At 34.9% G+C, this 18,986-nt stretch overlaps 1 non-coding gene across 1 annotated transcript; it reads right to left on the bottom strand.

Annotated features, from left to right (window-relative positions):
* Positions 1-18,650: 18,650 nt before the first annotated feature.
* Positions 18,651-18,757, bottom strand: LOC113743794 (small nucleolar RNA R71). The gene has a single exon (XR_003461207.1). It is a non-coding gene; the product is annotated as a small nucleolar RNA R71 (small nucleolar RNA).
* Between the last annotated feature and the right edge of the window lie 229 nt (positions 18,758-18,986).

The following is an 18,986-nucleotide window of genomic DNA, read 5'->3' as shown; positions in this document are numbered from 1 at the left end:
TGACCGATCTGCAACCTAGAAACACCTTCTTGGCTGAAGGTTTAGGGTTTCTCTCTCAAAACATGAAATGTAGCTCAAGCCCGACTGATCTTCACCATAACTCACACCGCTCTGCACAGAAACACCTTCTTCTTGGTTGGAGGTTTAGGGTTTCTCTCTCATTTTCAGAAGTCCGCTCCAGATTGACTAATTGCATCTGTAACTTTTCACATATTATATATGAGGGTATTTTTGGTATTTCATATTATTACCGGCTTCCCAGTCGGTAAGGAGGTAAAATCCTAAGAAGTCCAAAGCACAGGGGGGTTAAGTGGGTGTTTTTAAACAATAAGGAAGTTTCGTATCAATTTCCTTAACCACAAGGGGGTTTTGTGTATTTACCCCTATCCTTTTACCACAATTATCTCACAATAATCTTGGAATAAGTTATGCTTATTCCAATGTGTAATTAATGCTGATTTCTTGTACCAAAATACAACTCCAATTAAGAAATCTATAGAAACACTTTTAAGAATCTTCCACTTGATACTAAGAATTTCGAATTATACTTCTATAATTGGTCAGACATGAAATAACTTGTCTTTCATAAGAGGTGGTTGACGAGATTCTACCATACATCAAATTTTAATAAAACTTATTTACCCCATTTTCTAGAAGTATACAAATCGTTTGTTGAGTATAGGGATATTAGGTGTCGATCCCATCGGGAAGATTGTCAATTGTCGATGATTTTTGAACTCTTTTATTATTTAGACTGCCACAAATGCAAGAGATTAAATATACACTACAAACATGAAATAAAAATAATAATAAAAAGCTCCTACGGCTATGGAATTCCTCACTACTCTTGCAAGTGAAATTACAGATTAATTGAATATTATTATCATGACTAGTTATGACATAATTTTCTAATATATGTGAAACCCACTCTCGTAGTGAATCAACTATACTTGTAACTCATCCATACCTACTCTCGTAGTTATGAAATTAACTATAAACCCATTTCTTTTATGAATTACATAGAACAAGTCATTAAAACCACAAAGGTTCACTTCTACTCCATAAGTGTAATTCCCTAGGTTTAGCACTTCTTTAAACTAGTGTTAAATTCTAATTCTCACTATAAACTTCACAATTTGAAATTATCACAATTAATGGCCAATTAATTATGATTAGAAAAGCAAGAATGCTGTTCAAAAATATAACTCAAACAACTATGAAAAGATTACATAACAATCATAGAAGTTCATCCACATCCTAGGTGCAAAAATTAGCAAAACATGAAAGATATGAAAACAAGATCCAAACTTGTATTATAGCCAAACATTAGAATCGATGCAAGAAATAAAGTGATAGGAGAAATGTTACCCTTATCACATGAGCTCCAAGCTCTCCATCTTCATCCTCAACTTCATCTATGCTTAGTTACATACAAAATTTGAATGAAACAAATTATACTAATCTACCCTAACTAAAGAACTAAGGAAATTCTAGTGAAAAACTACATTTTTGCGTATTTTTTCTAAGCTCCAAAGTTATGAAAAATGTTCTCGAAGACCTTTATTTATAGGTGAATCAATCTCCAATCAATCACGTTAAATTTGTGTAACTTGTGTTTTGAAATTACCAAAAGATGATTCTTCAAGTTTCTAATATTACTTCTACGGAAACTAGCCAAAATTGATCTATAAATGAACTAAAAATGCTGTGTGAAAACTAAGCAAGTGGCTATACAATTAGAATACGCATGCTCAAGATTGCATATTAAGGGTGCGTATTGCTTTCCCTGTATATTTTTGTCTTTTTCTACTCCACCTTCATGAAGGAGATAAAAATAGAGATGTGATCCCTTGTTGGCCTAGTATTCTCCAAATCATCTTTGATCGCAGCTAATATTATTGCATGAATCTTTCGTGATCCAAAATTATCATTAATTTTCAAATTCCACAAATGCAACAAGTTTTGCACATTAAACTGCTCAAATACAAGTTTTGGCTATAAAATGAAACTTGTGAAAATAGAGGCTTAAAAGAGCAAGTTTCATCCTTAAAAACCCTGAAATCACACCAAAAGTAAACAAATAAACATACTTAAAAATATGTAAAATAAAAATTATCAGTGGTAAATCTTTATAGGTTATTCACCATCTTTCCATACTTCAAATATATACTTATTTGCTAATAATATGAGCATTCCCTATTACAAGAACAATCATAGAGCAAACAAAGTATAACCATCCGTACTCATGATACTTTGATAACTTTAAATCTAAGGATCACTTACACAAACAACATTTAGAGATTAATCCTTTGGAACTTAAAGGATATCTCCATACAGATCAATTTATGGAACTTGATTATCCTATCAAGCACTCATATACTAGTTTAGATGCCTCACACATCATAATAGATGAAGTCTACTATTTCTCATAGAAAAGTGTCATAGTATATGCCAGTCTAACCGTATTAACAATGTTACTACCCTGTCTTGTTAATATTTTGGCTACAAATATTTAAAAGTAAAATTTATGTATAATCGACTGAACTTCACCATTATAACTCTTATGATTTCATTGATTAAATTTATTCTAAGGAATTTATCATATTTATATAAATATATAAGCAATTAATATGATGAAGATATCATTTTATATAATATAAATAGTTCAAATGCATATTAAATCCTAAAAGTTGATTGACTTTAGGGTATACACACTTTTAAGTTTCAAACGAAGGTGGGATCTTTGACATGGGCTAGGCTGTTGCGAAATCGAGAGGGCTGAGAAGCATATTTTTTGGAACCGTGGGGCTGGAATGCTGGAATTTTTTAGGGTTAAATGGGCTACGGAGGAACCTTTTCAAGTCCTGCGGGATGTTCAAAATCCAACTCCTCTTTTCGTAGCAGAGTTTTATTCGAATAACATCTGGAATGTAGAGCGGTTGGCACGATGGCTACCGCCTTGGTCAGCTGCTTTGCGTGTGAGGTTTCCTTTAGGTCGATGGAGGAGAATTTTCCTGGATGGAATGCCTCTTCTAATTGCTGGTTTTCTGTTTCTTCGGCTTGTGATTTGCTTAGGAACAGAAGGCTTATTTCTATGTTTAGTGCCATTAAAAATGTTTTTTCTATGTTGGAGAATCTTTAGTAAATTCTTCCCGGTTGATGAGTTGTTGGTAAATCGAGGCTTCACGTTGGATTCTAGGTGTGCATGTTGTAGTTCGGTTGAGACAAATTAGACATATGTTTTTGATGGGGATTCTTCCCAGTGTGTGTGGAGATTTTATGCTAGGATTTTGGGAATTATTCACTTTTCATCTAGTGGTATCTCCGCTACAATCATGACTTGCGACTTGTCTGTTGCTCCCTCTGGGATGGATCACATTCGATATATCTTACCAATTGTTATTTTATGGTTCCTGTGGTCTACCAGAAATGAACCCAATTCCAAGATATTCGGTTTTCTTCAGCAAGGGTCATTCATAATATTAATCAATTTCTTATTTTGTTAGGGAAGAGCTTGGTACTGAGACCGGAGCAGATTTTTTGGAGATAAAAATTCTTTGAATGGGTCGTAGTTTACTTTGAGGCCACCTGATCATTTTTGTTTGATGCCTTTTATGTGGGAAGCTCCTCCTTCGGAGGTTAAAGTGAATTCAATAATTCACACTTCGTGCTAAATGATCATATAAGGGAAAAGTAGAGCCGTAACGTTAACGTGCCCCAAAGGACAATACCACTTTTTTGAGCCAAAGCAGAAATTGGGAAGAAAAGTAGGAAGAAGATGAGCTGTACGCACAGGTATGCCATCGCAATAGATGGTTCGGTGACCGTATGCACAGGTATACCATCAAGGAGAACAAACATTACATGTTATATACGTTGAAAAGTAGGTAAGAAAGGCTTTGGAGTCAACTCTTATTGGTGACCACCTATTTGCATTTCTATCACCATTTTACACGTATGGACCCACATCCACATATATAGTTGGAATTTGGCTGCACTCATTAACGGTCTTTGCCTTCTAGTCCAGTGGTCAAGCTCCAAGGTCCGTCAATGTGGGGTTCCTTGAAGGTTCATCGATGTGTTAAAAGTTGGTTCTAACATTTAATATGCCAAGAACATCAATGTTGTAAACTCCAACACTGGAGAATTACAGCAAACCATCACCAGTGTTTTGAAAACCGGACCGGACCGGCCGGTTCGACCGGTTGAATCACGAACCGGCCATGGCTCCGGTCCGGTTCACTGCCAGGTTTGACTTTGTCAAGAAACCGGTCAAAAACCGGTCGGACCGCGAAACCCGCTGAACCGGATTTGAACCGGTTATTTCCGGTTTTTGAGTTTTCCTTTTTTTTTTTTTTTTTTTTTTTTGCAAAATGTAGTTATCAAGATTCGAACTCAAGACCTTTGTAATAGAAGACTAATGTAGTAACCATTGCACTATCACATCTTATTAGTTTTTTTGGTAACTTATTTATATAAAACAAACACTCATATTTCTTTTGTTCCATTTTTTTTACAAAATATCATCCTTTCATGACTCTTTCTTTTTAATCTTCAACACACACACACACACACTCTCTCTCTATCATCTTTTCTTTTGCCACTCATTTTTTAATCAAATCTCTTTATTTTTAATTTATTGATGTTTTCTTCCATATTTTAATTTTGTTTTTGTCCATTAAATTTAAAAAAGTTAAAAAAGAATTATTTTTCTTTAACCCAATTTATTTAATACCACAACCACTCACTTTTATCTCATTTTTTGTTTCTTATCAAATTTGCATTTCTATTTTCAATTCTCTTGATTTTCTTCGAACTCCAAACTTCCTTTTTTAAATTGTAAATTTAAATTCCAAAATGTAAATTAAAATTTAAGTTCACAATGTCTAAATTTCATAGACGTGAATTTTGTATAATTTCAAATATTGTGATATTTTTGGATTATATTTAAGATTTTTTTGGTAGATATAATTGAAATTGAGATGAAATTTATTTGTTTTAACTTATAATTTAAAAATTTTATTTTTAAAAATCCAAGTTATTCAAAAATAGTAAACTTTTCATCATATAAAGTATTAAATTATCCATTACATGTCTTATTTTGTGCACATATATATTTATATAAATTATTTTTTAAAAAATTCATTGAACCGAGGTTGAACCGGTCCGACCGGTTGAACCTCGACCCTTTCATTTCACCGGTTCGATTAAAGGTCCGGTTTTTAAAACATTGACCATCACATTCTAATTGAAGTGGGCATAAAGGCATTAGAATTTCCAGAGTATCGAATTATCAATCAGAACTCTCAAAGTACAAAGATGCACCTGCAGAGGACTTTTAACGGCCGAGACTGGCCCATCTGATCTTGGGTTGATCTCTACCATTGATTTGAATTTTATTTGAAACTCAAACCAATCAGCCTGAAGTCAGATGGGCCGAGATTAGCCCGAAGTTGGATTTTGGCCATTAAAAGTGCCAACTGTCCTCCAGATCCAACTATTAAAGTATGTGTTTGGATTCAAGATTACCTGTACAACTTCGTTGTTGTGATTCACTTCAACTTTTTCATTATGTGATTTATTTCCAATAGCTGATGGTCGTAGCAATTGCTCCGTCAACTTAGTTAATTTAAGCAGTGCTAAAACTACAAAACTTTGAGATAAAGATGGGGAAATGTAACTATTAAGGTTGTGGATCCTCTACAGTTACAAGTGCACCGTAGATAACTTTTAATAGTTGAGATCAGCTAATCTGATCCCTAAATCAACGGGTAAGATCAACCTGAGATCGGAGAGGCTAATCTCGACTGTTAAAAGTGCGAACCGTTCTTTGCGATTGAACTCGCAATTGCAGAGGACCCACTCCAACTGTTAACGTGTGTGTTTGGAATCAACTTATTTGGACAACTTCGTTGTTATTATTCACTACAGCTTGTGATTTGATGTATTTGCAATAGTGAAAAGGCAAAAGGATGATTTAAAAAAGAAAGCCATGTATAGAAAGATGTTGTTTTAAGAGCTTGTAAAAAGAAAAAAAAAAACAAGAATTAAAAGATTTGGAGCAAAAAAAAAAAAAAGGAAACAGGGTGCAGCATTTGGAGTAAAAAAACAAAGGAAACAACAAAGCGGGGTCTTGGAAAGAATTAGTAAAATAGAGATTAGGATGGCTTTGATGATGTCGCAAGACTATATTGGTGGGTGAATTCAAGAGTTTCTCAGCAAGGGAGGAGGGAAGGATGCATTTGGTGGTACGGGAGAAAGGAACGTAAGTAAGAGGTTTCAAACAAGAGATCTCTCGCTTATAATGAAAAAAAAAGAGTTATTAGGATCATCACGATATGGGCAAAAAACCTGGGCGGCCATTAAACTTTTCTCAACATCATGTTTTGACCATCGAACTATTTTTTGTCAATTATTGACCACTAAACAACTTAATCAGTCCACCCGTGCCCATTTCGTCGGTAATGGCTGTTAATTTCTGAAATTAGCATTACACGCGGCAAACCACAGGGGCAATTTTGTCCGTCAATCCACTGACCGTTCCCTTACATTAATACATCAACTGAAAAGAAAAAAAGAGCGGTAGAAACAAGCCAATCAAACAAACTGAAGTGTCTGGTCTTGTGGAGGAAACAATTGGGACTCAATTTCCAGCCCTAAATCCTGTGTCAGAAATCGAAGAAGCCAAAGAATGTCGAGACGCTCTCCTAAACCCATACCTAGATGCTCCTGCGGATTAACAGCAATGGTGAAGACCTCATGGACAAATTGGAACCCAGCAAGAAGATTTGTGGTCTGCACTTTAGGAGAGGTAAGATCTTAGAGAGGTAAGATGTTAGATTTGTAATGGAAATGTTATAACAAGAGGATTTAGTCTTGGAAAATGTAAATTGCAGGATGAGGGATGTGGTTTTTGGGAATGGTATGATCCAACAATGTGTGAAAGATCAACTCAAGTGATTCCTGGTTTGCTGCGAAGAATGAATAGAATGGAAAGTAATATGGAGGAATTAGAAACTTCAGCAAGAAGATGGGAAAATAAAGCTCAAAAATTGGAACTTAAAGTTGCAAAATTGGAGGGTGAAGTGAAAAAGTACAAGACCAGAGAGCACTGTCTCAAAAGAGCTCTTCTCGGTACATGGGCATTTCTATTGCTGTATTGTTTTTGCTGCTATCTGAAGACTGTTATTAAGAGTGACCATATGTTGGCCATCAAGGGATAGTTAATGTTGTTGGGTGATTGTGATGAAATGAGAGTAGTAAGGTTGAGTGGAGACAGCTTTTGGTGGTAGTGTCCGTAGCAATAGCAGACCAAAGATTCCCATGTTGTATTTTGTAGTGATTTTTTCATTGGTTTGCTTTCTTATGTAATGGAATCCCTACTGTAATTGTGTTACTTTTTACTGAATGAATGGATGCAAGTTTTTTGTAGTTTCTGATGAATGCGGCATTATAACACAGAAAATTAAGACAAAAGGACCATTTCCATTAGATAAAACCAACTAGAAAAGTTTCCAATTTGCAAAAATACACAGCTTTCTGTTGAATAAGCAAAAAGATAGTGGATGAAAAACAAAAGGCATCCACCATAACAAAACAAAAGCCATCCACTATCAACATGAAGTGGATCCCATCAACTTAAATAAACTATTATAAGTCAAAAGACTTATGTACATATCAGTCACCATCATCAACATCTCGGATCACATCTAAAACTGTATCCAATTCCATCTAACTTGCACCTGCACTTCTGCCTCTTGTAGATCTAGATCTAGATCTACCAGCATTTGCACCTCTTCTACCCCTCCACCTACCAACCTTGAAGGGTGGTTCCTTTCCCAAGTAGGCATAATTAGCATTAATCATCCCTTTGTCAGCATCAGTCAAGGGCCGTTTACCATTTCTGTTGAATTTCATGCCAGATCTAGAACTTGTAGCTGCTGGATCTGGTTGCTGAACTACTGGTATTGGCTGTTGAAGTGGTGGAGTTGGGTGTTGGGACATTAGATCTGATTGCTGAGTTGCAGATGCGATTGGTTGGCTTGGTTGGCTAGCTAATGGAGTTTCCTGTTGCTGTAGCCCTTGGGTCTCTATACCTTGTGACTGGACTACTTTTGCTTGCTGTTTTCTTCTAGAAACCTTATACAAATGCCAGTTGATTAGAGACTATATGTATGTATACTATATGACATTTGAAATACATTGAATTGTATGTATACTCACATGTTTTTTCTTCTTTGGCTGGCCAGATTGTTGGTGCTCAGTCACCTCTTTGCATGTTGCAGCATTGTGCCCTGTTTTACCACATTTTCTGCAATGCATAGTGACATTTTTTCTAAGTTTTCTTCCATGGTTCTTCCCTTCTGTCTCATCTCTTCTCCTTGCCTTTTTTGGCCTCCCAGGCTGGACAGTGGGAATTGGAGGATCAAGTTGAAGCATGCTGGACTCAGGCCACAGTACTTGGCTGCTGATGGGTTGTAAGACATTATTATAAATCTGTAAAAATAAGCTCTTGTAGTAATATTCCACAATCATTTCATGTGGATCATCCTCAGTTTGCTTTATTGCTGCAATGGCATGGGTACAAGGTAAACCAGATAATTCCCAGATTCGACAAGTGCAACTCTTCATTCTCAAATTCACAGCAAACTGGGAATTTCTTGGACCTTTTACCTGATAACCATCAATCCCATTGAACTGTGGGAACCACTGGAAAGATTCTTCAATTCTGTCCTCAACAATTTTTCTGATCAGAGGACCAGTTGAGTGTGGATATCTAGTCATGGCAGCCTTTCTTTTTTGAATTCTTTCCATCATCAGTTCTCTAATATTCTCCAAGCAAGATATAATTGGTTTATCCCTGGCCTCTAGTATATGTGAATTGAAAGATTCGCACAGATTATTGACAATCATGTCACATTTAGTGTGAGGAGAAAAGTAAGCCTTACACCAATGCATCGGATGAGGAGCCTTCTCCACCCACTTGTATGCTTCATTGTCATACTCTTTCAAGTCCTCAACAGCTTTCTTGTACATCTCAATTGTGCTGCTCCTAGCTATCGCCCACAGCATCCCTTTAAGTGCCTTTCCAGGATGTTTCTTCTTGAAATTTTGATACATATGCTGCACACAATATCTATGCTCAGAGTTGGGTAGCACCTCGGATAATGCTCTGTCCAATCCCTGCACAAAAACAAATGAATTATTGGTTCAAGCAGCCACAAGTCTCACATCAAATGTTGGATAATAAGATCCATACCTTTTGTTGATCAGAGATGAAAGTATAGTGACACTGATTATCTATTTCCAGATCTGCTTGGAGAAGTTGTAAGAACCATTTCCACTGTATTGTAGCTTCCTTCTCCACTATGGCCCAAGCAATAGGCCACCAACCATTGTTGGGATCAACTGCCACTGCTGATAACAGTTGACCAGGGTAAGGCCCTTTTATATGGCAGCCATCAAGTCCAATCACAGGTCTACACATTTTGAATCCTTCTTTTAGTGCACCTAAACAACAGTACAGTCTCATGAACCTAGGATTCGAACCTGGATCTCTAAATGGAGTGAACTCGACCACCATGGTAGAATTAGTATGAGTCTTCTTAATCTCCTCACAATATTCCCATATATGCTTATACTGTTCGACTGCACAACCTTTGATTCTGTCAACAGCTATACCTCTAGCATTTCTGGCTATTGTTTTCGATATTTGTATCTTGTACTCCTCATGCACTGTCTGCCTTAAAGCATGGACTGGAATGTTCATATTGGCCCTAATTTTGTCCTCATATCTCTCAGCAACCCATTTAGCAGTCATCATTTTATTTTTCCAGGCATGACTGCAGTTTGAGTGTACATCATAAAGGGTCTTAATCACCAAATCATTCGGCCCAATTGCTTTCTCTTGAGAAGCATAACACTCCCAGTTGCATGGATCCTTGCACCTTACTCTTACTCTCAATTCCTCATTAGTGTAGTACCAAACAGGTTTACCATTAGCAATAGAATAATTCTGCATTGCGGCCTTAAACTCAGCTGATGATGCAAATCGCATCCCAACCTGGAAATGTGGATTTCTCATGTCCTTTTCAGCATTGAAGTCAACATATTTGATTCCCTTCTGCACTTCATCATCTTCATCAGAAGAACCATCAATGCTATGCAGGTCATCCTCCATCATGTTGTCATGCAACACATCTTCATCAGCAGCTTCTTCCATTTCCTCAGCAGCTTCCTGTGATGATGTGTTATTAACAGCCTGTGCTGATGATGTCTTCTCCCTTCTTGCTGATCTCTTTCTCTTTCCTCTTGTTGTTTTTCTAGGATACTTTTTCTTTGCTCTCTTACTGCCACCAGATGATCCTTTAGTTGCCTGTGATTGTTTTTCAGCTTGGACATCATGTTGACCATCTCCATGTGTACCACTTTCCAAGCCATTTACATCTTGGCTCTCATGGAGTATAGATTCAGTAGTTCTCCTCATAACAGGAGGGGATATTTCAACTGTGGGAGTTGGTTTCTCACTCCCAAGCATTTGATCATCTTTGCAAAACTCTTCGTCATCAGTGAAATGCTCCCCTTCTGAGCTGCTGTCATCTTTATTATCTTCTTCACCTGCCCTTGCATTCACATCAGTTTTATCTCCTTGACTCCTACTCTTTACACCAGTCCCACTAGCTTCTCCCTCAATGACAACACTTACTCTTACACCTTCACCTCTACTTGTACCTCCCATTGCTGCTCCAGGGGCAGTCATATTTGTACTAACAAAAGAGCTACCAAACAGGTTTTTTCTAACCACCAATTGTTTATCAAGTTCTACAACTCCACTGCCATGTTCATCTACAACTACACTACCATGTTCATCAATTTCTTCAATTACAACCCCTGTTTTTTTCTTACTACCTAACAGTGGGGAATGTGACTGGATGTCAAGAATTTCATGTAAAGGCCTATGGTCACAATAAACATCTATCAGTTTGTGCTCGTACGCCCATTTGCACATTGCCACTATATCTGCATCTCCTTGTAACTCTCTTAATCCCTTATTCAAATCACTCCCAGGTTCTAAGTAATAGTAAAGCATTGTACCATTATGTCCTAAATCCTGAACCATCTCATTTATCTCATGGACAGACATTCTCTCCGCATCACATGCATCAACATAATCTATTTCACCACCAACGTATGTTTTATACTGACGCCCACTAAATCTACCACCATGAAACATTCTAATACTGAATAGTTCAGAATTAGGCACTGCAATGAAATGGGAAAAAAAAAAGGAATCACTTCATTTGAAAAAACAAGGCTGAAAAAAACACTTGTTTATTTCAAAATTTTCCACTTTTACAACCGGCAGTTGGATGAAAACCCTAACATTTAAACCCCATAATGCTGCTACATATTCACAACCCACAAATAAGCACCTTCGATTTCAGACACAAACTTGAGTAATACACCCATTACATTTAGTTTAAAGTATAGTTTCAGTTCATTCACATGATTTTCTCCGAAAAATAACTTACCGTAAATTTCATATGGATCAATGTCGACGTCTCTTCTCCTGATGATCCACTCCATAGATTCACCACGATTTTCCCTTCTCTTCGATCTTCAAAACCCTTCTCTTTGATCTTCCTACAACGATTTTGAGAACTTCAGTTTGTTTGATTGACTTGTTTCTACCGCTCTTTTTTTCTTTTCAGTTGATGTATTAATGTAAGGGAACGGTCAGTGGATTGACGGACAAAATTGCCCCTGTGGTTTGCCGCGTGTAATGCTAATTTCAGAAATTAACAGCCATTACCGACGAAATGGGCACGGGTGGACTGATTAAGTTGTTTAGTGGTCAATAATTGACAAAAAATAGTTCGATGGTCAAAACATGATGTTGAGAAAAGTTTAATGGCCGCCCAGGTTTTTTGCCCTCACGATATACTTTTTACTCTATGTAAAAACTTGGGTATCATGTAAAAAGGAGATTCGAGGCCTCACAAGTTGGAATTTTGTCCAATTCAAATCAATTTATGTAAGTTTATAATTTTTGTTAATTTTTGTTGTGAACTTGTACAATTTATATAACCATGAATTTTTATAACTACTTAATTGTTTATGTTGATAAATTAAAGTTTACAACTAAGTTGTACAACTTTACATTATAAGTTGCAATAATTATATCAACCAATTTCAACCAGACAAAACTCAACTTGTCGAGCCCCAAATCTATATAGATGTCAAATTTTCATCTCTTGAACATTGTTGTTTGAAGAATGTGGACATTCTGCTACCATTTAAGATTTTAGTAGAAAAATACAACTACTGAATTCACTATATATATATATATATATACACACATATATATATATATATGAAAGTAGCTATTTTAATTAGAGTTATTTTTCACTCCTACGTATCATGCCTAACTGAAGAGAATTAATGAGTTACGGGTCACTTGGGTTTTACCCATACATCCTATTTGAATTATATTATATGTTTAATAATTATCTCTAATTTTAAAATAACTTTAAAAAATAACTAATCTTATCTTAATTATATTGCTTTAAAAAACTATTAATCTTATCTTAATGATTCTGTTTTCTATCAAATTGTTACATATAGAACTGTAGCAAAACCTTTTTCAAATCACAATTATTAAAATCTTACATATCCCAAATTATTTCCTTAATCACACTTATTGAAATCTTACATATCTCAAATTACTTCCTTTCACTACCATACCATTGATTGGTATTCAAATTGTCCATCATTTCTTCTCTAAATTTTGAATTAACTTAGTGTAAAAAAGAGAATTAACTATTACACCGACAGATTTACCAATATTATTGAAAACTAAATATTTATTGATGAAGAAAAATGAATTGCTGGATTTTTTCTATTTAATTAAATGTGAATATATAGTTCTAGATTTATGATCATCATAAAAATTTAAATTATCTAAAAGAATATTTGTAAAAAAAGAATAGCTACTAAGTTTTTGATATGGGGTACATGATTTGATGTATACTATCATATTATAGCGAAAGTATGTAAATAAATTTTTAAAAATTAGTAAATAATTGGACGTTTAAAATACATTAATTTTTTAAAGTTAATATAGATGAATGTGTAGGATTGTTGTTAATTTTTGTATTTAAATTATTTATATTTGTATAAAATCACAATAAATAAAGAAAAAGACCATACTAAGGCAGATGCAAAATTCTAGTGCTATTGGAAAAATAAACATTAGACATCTGGATAAGAAAGTGGATTACCACATGTTGAAATTGTCAAACAAGAAGACAAATCCAACAAAATATCAGCCTCTCAATTATGAAGTCAGTCAATCAAAATTGCATGGTTCTTTTAATTGCTAACCCACAACAAAGAAAATAGACCAAAACTTCACCAAATGAAGGTTGGGAGTTGGAACTTTTATCCTAGAAGTTAATTTAAGTAGAGCTAAAAACTGTTACTTTGGGATAAAGATGGGCATTGACCCTCTCTCAGTTCCGTTCCCCACGAAATGTAACAATTAAGGATGCGGATCCTCTGCTGTTGCACCTGCAACCGTAGAGGACTTTTAATAGCTGAGGGCTGTCCATTTCACATCGAACTAATTTGAGCCATTAACTTTAAATGAAATTCAAGACAATGGCTGATATCAGTCCGAAGTCGGATTGACCAATCTCAGCCAATAAAAGTTCCAACCTTCTTTTGCGGTTGTACCTGCAACCGCAGAGGGCACAGATCCAACTTTAACGTGTGTGCTTGGAGTCAAGATTAACTAAACAATTTCATTGTTATTGTTTGTTGTACACTTTTCGTGATGTGATGTATATGCAAGATGGTTAAAAGGGCAAAAGAATTTTAAAAATAAAAAAAAAACAAGATTTATAGAAAAATGTAATGATTATTCCATGTTGTCTCAATTATTTGCTGTTCAAATTTGTTAGAATAGCCTTGTTTGGCAGACAAGTTTTTTTATCAAGTTTGTCTGCTACAAGTTTTTTAAGACTTTAACTATTGTAATCTCAAAAAAAATTTTAAAAATTTTAAATTTTACATTTCAAAATATTCAAAAAAAAAAATACAGTTCAAAAATTTTTTAAAAAACTTCTACAGTAAAGTTTTAGACAAACACCCAAAAAACTCACTTGCCAAACGGAGCCAAAAAGTCCTAGAAAGTAGAAATTCATTGTACAAATTGCCCTTGAAGATAAGGACAATCGACTCTTGCTATATATTTGCTAATTCAAATGTTTAAATTTTGCTAATTCATTTTTTACCCAAAGTAACTCAACTTTCTTTTACACCAATACTTTGTTTTACAATTCTTGGTATGCCTTTTCGCCAATACCACCACAAGTCCACAACCTAGCTAGATGTTCCATTGACTCCAAAGCCAGGATGACGAATGTAATTTGTTGGTCATAGGTCGATTTTTTTCATCTTTATTTTTCTTTACAAAATTAATAATTTTTTAGTATATTTGAACAACATAAAGAAAGGATGACAAAAAGAAGAAAACAATAGGATGATGATTGAAAATTCTTGCGGGCATGCATAAGCTTGAGTGGGTAGGAGTGATCAGATTGTTTTTTTAAGTTGGATTTCATTGTTGGTAGATTCATTAAAGCAGGTAAGTTTTCTTATGAACTCTTTTTTTTTAATCTTTTTAAACAACCCAATTACGAATTTCTGTTGTTCAAGTATGGTCGAAAGGAGAAATAGAGGTTGCTAGGTTGAGAAGAAGAAAGGGACGCGTTGGATTTGAAGAGGGTTTAGGAGGAAGTAGGGTGTAATAATTGCTTATGAGGTTTGGATCACTTGTAACATATGAAACTGTAATATACTTTTTTCAATATTCATGAACCAATAGTTCATGCGGTGCCTGTAATCTGAGTGGGACTCTTGGTTAACCAGTATTGTCATTTGAACACTATGCATTTATAACCCAATTTTGAAAGTAATAAGGATAGTTGTACGTTTGAATTGAAATGCTTCCCTTGTGACCCTTCCTTTTTCAAGGCTGAGCTTGTTCAATTGAATTATTGCATGATGACCAGCGCCTTCACGAGCGACTAGGTCACTTCTACTGTCTAAATAAAAATTAAATTAAACATACTCGATCAAGAGTATAAGTCAATCCATGAATTTTCTAGCCAGTTACTTTAGGAGGAAGTTTGTCCAATATATTCTTTTCATTTGGGTCATAACATGTCTTAACAAGAAGTTTGTATATACTTGGATCAAAACCTTCTTGAGTTCGAGTGATTAGTAATGAATTATATTCCAATGCAGGCTCTTTCCTTGGACAAACAAATCCCTCAATGACAATTTTTTCGTTCTTGATTATTTCAATTTTGGTCAGTGGAATATTTAATTCTTTAAATGTGTCACAACCAACAAAAGGAGCTTGACTTTCCTCTTTTGTTGTTTTGGAACATAACACAAAATAGGTGCTTTAGACTTTCAAATTTTTTCTTTTACTGATTATTTTATTCTTATCTTACCTTGGGGATAAAATTTGGCATCAGTAAAATGTGCTTTGATTTCAGTGAATGCCTTATCATCTACAACAACTTTCTTGATGATGCCATCACGAGAATATTTAAAACATTAATGTAGAGTAGATGGTACAATTTCATTCCTGTGAATTCACGGTCTCTTCAAAAGCATGTTGTAGGAAGTTTTGGCATCAATAATATGGAAAAACGTATTTAAATATAACTCATCAATAAGCAATTCAACCCTTATGAAACCACTTGCTTTTTGCCCCCCTGATTAAATCCTTGAATCATGAGACAGTTTTGGAAGATATCATTACTTGAAATTTTAAATTCTTTTATTGCACGTAAAGGCATGATGTTGACAGTTGATCCTCCATGGATGAGTATCCTATTTATTTTTTGTTTCCAGGCATACCCACTGACAAATAGGATTTGGAACCAAGTAAAAGATCATCATTGTCAAATATGATGATTGTTGCACGTTGAACAGTAATTTTGAATTTTTATTCTAGTTCAACATTCATTTGTGCAACTTGAATATTTTTGGGTTTGGTGATGTTACAAGATGCATAGTCATCATCATCACTTAAATATCTATTAGTCATGAATTCTCTTAATGTCACAAGCTGACAGACATTTTGGAGCGGTGGATCTCTTGAAATAATTGACACCTTAATCACACTTTTTGATTTCTGTATAGTGTTTTGCTTTTTCATAACTTTGAATTTTGGTAGAGGGGTGCTTTTCTTCACCTTTTGCCTGCGATTCTTGTTTTGAGTAACGAGGGTCCATTCTTCATTACAATTTTCATTGACATTTTGGTTTGAAGATTTTTTAATTCTCTCATTTGCAAATGAAATATTGCTTGATAAAGATTGACGATGAGGAAGTTCTATTGAATGGCACAAAGAATCAAATATTATTGCGGTTTGGTTTGCAAATACTTTATCTTTTTCAAGAAGAATTTTACCTTGACGGGCTAAATCTACGATTTTGTCTTTAAAAACAAATTGATAGGTTGCAATTTTGTCATTTATTTTATAATTAATTTCCCCTATTACCTTACTAAATGTGGATTAATTGTCAGATTTTACTCACTTTTGGAAATTTGTATTTATTGTAGGGAATGGAACAAAATACCATAAAACGGTGCAATTTGACGGTAGTTAGTAGAAAAGTTTGAGTGGTAACAGGAGACACAAGACCAATTGAAGACAAAATTTGAGATTGTTTCCTTATCTGATAATGGAAGTACAGCAGATTAGTAGCAGTAGGACTCTTTCCTTTTATTTGCTCTTGGTAGCCGTATCGGAGGAGGATTTTTATGGAGGAAAAAGAGCCGACATTCTTGACTCCTTTTTGGGAGATTTTGACCTTGTCGTCTTTGATGTGATTTTCTCCTTGGCATGTCAGAAGGAAGTAGAAACAATTAGTCATTCTTTGTAGTTTTGGTTTTCTTCCTTAATCCAGCGAATTGAATCATCACAATCGAAGACAATGTCCGTGACTAGTATTTCTGCAATTTCACATGGGATTCTCTCCCTAGAGATGAACTAAATCTTTTTTTCTCGTCAAGGAATAACGGAGGCGTTGGTTCATCTAAAAATTGTGAGATCAAATTAATTTTATCTATTTCTCTTATTTTCTGGTAATTGCATATTCTCTAATTGTAGTATTTATGGTTGTTATATTAATTAATTATCTTGGATTCGGTTGTCAAATTAATTTAGCAATCTAGTGTCATTTGGAGCGTTAAATCCGTAATTGTTTAATTACTCTAAAATAGTGGCAAGTGGAATGATTGGATTTGTGTCAGGGGAATACGCGGGTTAATTTAAAATAACCCTGGTAGTGTGTTATTTAGTTAGAATAGGGCATCTCTAATACGTAAGGCAATAATTGGGGAATTAAATCTTACGAGTGTACCTAGGATTATTTCTCAATTAGAGCAGTGATTAACGGACGTACCTTAATCACCGACACAGTAAGGAGGGGTTGACTATCATCGCTTGTTTGGTAGTTATAACCTATTTATTAGTAAATAATTAGAATTACCTTTGCATCGATGATCAATTAGGTGAACCATTGTTGAAATTATTTCTTGACTAGATTTTTAGTTATTGTTAATCTGATTTGAGTAAATTGTCATTTAATTTTTAGTTAGTTATTTGTTTTTATTTGAATTGTTTTAATTGTCATCATTTTTACAAAATCACCCCCTTGTTACCTTGAATTTTGAAAGAGACAAATATCCCCAATCCCTGAGAAGACGATCTTATTTGCCCTTTATATAAATTAATAATTTCTTGTGAATAAACAATTCCATTCTGATATATCGGATTAAGCAAACTCTTCGGAAACAGGGTGAATCAAGTAACACATTGCACATCTAAACTCCCTACTCTAATACTTAGAATTGAGTTATAATTGTTTTAATTGGCAAGTAGGTTTATTTTTATTATTATATAGGCTCGACATCCTATCAATTTTTGGCACCATTGCCGGGGACTGGCATTAGTTAATTTATTTCTTTTAAGTTCAGTTTCGTTTTAATTTTCTAGTGTATGTCTCGTTCCTCTCGTATAGACGAATTAATTTTCGATCCTGAAATAGAGAAGAGTGCGCGCCAAATGTGAAAAGAGACTAGACAATTCAGAGAAGAGCAATCTAGTGCTGCATCTTAGAGACTTGATCTAGAAGTTAAATCAACAAGCTCACTTGGTGATATTCCGAGTGACCCGAATAGAGAAAAAATCACTATGGCTAATACACAGATATTGAGGGAGTTCGCTGCTCCTAATTTAAACCAGCAATCCTTATGCATTACTTTTTCGAATTTAAATGATAACACTCCATTTGAGTTAAAATCTGGTCTAATTCATCTTTTACCATCTTTTCATGGTTTACCAGGTGAGGAGCTTCATAAGCACTTGCAAGAATTCGATATTGTTTTGCAATAGTATGAAGCCTTCGAAAATTACAGAAGAACAAATAAAAATGAGGGCATTTCCCTTCTCTCTTAAAGACTCGATCAAAGACTGACTGTACTACTTACCTCCGGGTAGTATCACCAGGTGGGAACAATTGAAGAAAAAATTCTTGAAAAAATATTTTCTTACATCTCGAGTTGCAAGTCTGAGAAAGGAGATATATAGTATCAAGCAACATCCGGGAGAGTCGCTCTATGATTATTGGGAGCGATTCAAGAAATTATGCATCAAATGCCCTCATCACCCAATAAGTGGCAATTGCTCATCTAATACTTTTACGAAGGGCTGCTTTTTAGAGACAAGAGCATTATTGATGCTGCAAGTAGAGAGGCATTAGTGAATAAAACTCCTCAAGAAGCATGGGAGTTGATCGAAGGGATGGCCGAGAATTCGCAACAGTTTGGTACAAGAGACGATGTCCCGATACATAAAGTGAATGAGGTACAGACATCCGCTATCCAATAACAATTGACCGAAT

The sequence above is a fragment of the Coffea arabica genome, chromosome 1c (genome assembly GCF_036785885.1).
Source record: "Coffea arabica cultivar ET-39 chromosome 1c, Coffea Arabica ET-39 HiFi, whole genome shotgun sequence".
Lineage (NCBI taxonomy): Eukaryota > Viridiplantae > Streptophyta > Magnoliopsida > Gentianales > Rubiaceae > Coffea > Coffea arabica.
This window is presented reverse-complemented; position numbering and strand designations above follow the sequence as displayed.